This window comes from Melampsora larici-populina (genome assembly GCF_000204055.1).
Source record: "Melampsora larici-populina 98AG31 unplaced genomic scaffold MELLAscaffold_59, whole genome shotgun sequence".
Lineage (NCBI taxonomy): Eukaryota > Fungi > Basidiomycota > Pucciniomycetes > Pucciniales > Melampsoraceae > Melampsora > Melampsora laricis-populina.
The window spans coordinates 47343-49587 of record NW_006768823.1 but is presented as its reverse complement, the minus strand read 5'-3'; positions in this window follow the sequence as shown (position 1 = coordinate 49587).

Below are 2245 nucleotides of genomic sequence, written 5' to 3'. Positions count from 1 at the left end.
TAGAGATCTTAGTCAGGGTCACTAACTAAAGCCAGTTCCCACAGTCGTGTCTGTAAGGATGAGTTAATCCTAGTTAATCCAAATATACAGACTGTGCCCACACCGTTGGCTTTAGTTTGAGGCTACACAATTCTTTTTGAAGCCCAAACTCAAATCATCTTCTCAATGGACGCATCGTCTGTTTTAGAACAACACTTGAAATCAATTGATGAAGAACTCAAAGATGAAGATTATGATCAGTTGATCATGGATCTCATCAACAATCCATCTACACCCAGCCATCAGAACACACGTGCACGGATTCAACGCGATCGAATTGCTGCCGATAAACTTCTTCAAGAGGATTACTTTGTCAAATCGCCGTTGTATCCACGCCATTTATTTGAAAGACGGTTCCGGATGAGTCCAGAACTATTTCAGAGACTGGCTACTGACCTGCAAGGACACAGCATATACTGGATACAACGTCGTGTAAGTTTATCCAAATCTAAATCTTCCAAAAGTTTCTTCAATCTAATTTAATATCTACATTTCATATAGGATTGCTGTCTGCAACTAGGACTTTCAACAACCCAGAAGATCACCGCTGCACTGAGACAGTTGGCGTATGGAACTGCTGCTGATGGTTTAGATGATTACTTGAAAATTGGAGAAAGTACTGCAGTAGAATGTTTAAAACATTTTGTACACGATATCATCGAGATTTATGGAAAAGAATATCTACGACCTCCAAACTCTGAAGAGCTGGAAGTAATACTGAAGGAAAATGAAATGAGAGGCTTCCCAGGATGTAAAGGGAGTATAGATGGCATGCACTGGCTTTGGAAGAACTGCCCTCAAGCGTGGGCTGGTCAGTACGAGGGGAAAGAAAAAGGAACCTCAGTTATACTGGAGGCTGTTGCTTCAAAAAACCTACGTATCTGGCATGCCTTCTTTGGGACACCAGGAGCTCTAAATGATATTAATGTCTTACAGAAGAGTCCGTTGTTTGATTCATTCATCAATGGTAGGTTTTTCGCATTACATTATGTAGGATAGATCTGACTGATTCTACCCTCCAGGTTCTGAAGATCAAGTCCATTTTGAGGTGAATGGGAACCATTACACTCGTGGATACTATCTAGCAGACGGGATCTATCCTCCCTGGCCCGTCCTCATCAAATCCATTCAAAAACCTTTGGATGAAGCGAGTCGACATTTCTGCAAGCTGCAGGAAGCGCTGAGGAAAGATATCGAGCGCGCTTTTGGTGTGCTTCAAGCGAGATGGCATATCTTAACTCAACCATGTCGGCTTTGGAGTCTCAAGGAAATGACTGAGGTGATCTTATGTTGCATCATCCTCCACAACATGGTTGTAGAGGATCGTGGTGAACTTGATCAAGTCACCATAGACTATCGGACAAAACACGGCCTTAGAATCCATCCAAATCGAGTCGATCCACAGTTATCTTATACGCTTGCTGAGTACTATGTTACCATGTCACAACTACGAGATCGTGATCGACACTTACGCTTGATGAATGATCTCAAGACGGCGATGTGGATGAAACGGGGCTCTGGTCGTAATGATTAGGAACTCATCACTTCCTACAAGTTTTACTAACTTGTTATCATGTAGTTTGTCTCGATTTCACATATCTCATGAAGATGGATTGTGTATCTTTCTTATTTTCATATTCTCTCACATGCCAAGTTGTTAGATGCCAAGTTGTTAAAAGCATACATGAAAATGACTTGTATTTCAGCTATAGTATTGAGCAGCCAAATCGATAGAACAAAAAAAATCGAGTGAACAAAAAAAATAAAAGTGTAAAACATGAGATGAGATGAGATCCACTAAATCGGATACAACTAATAAAAACTATTGAGGTTAAGTTTAAACTACTAATCTAATCATCAGCTTGACCCTCTTCATCATTTGAGTACTTCTTCAACAATCTACTTTTCATCAACTTTAAAACAGCTTTGGACTCTTCATCTGGACATAAGTCGGGAGAAGTTGTTAACACTTTCATATCCTCGTAATAAGCGTGACTTCTCTTAGCCTCAGCATCGATTTGAAGAGCACGATCAGCGAGCTTGTGTCCTTGTTCTAGCACCGCAAGCTTTCGTTCCTGAATGTCTGAAGCTCGCTTGAGCTCTTCAGTCCTCTCTGTATCTAAGTCAGCCTCTTGGCGTTGTCGTTTGGCTTTTTTTTGGCCAATAGGACGTTCAAACGGGTCGGAAGAAGGTGGTGGTGGTGATG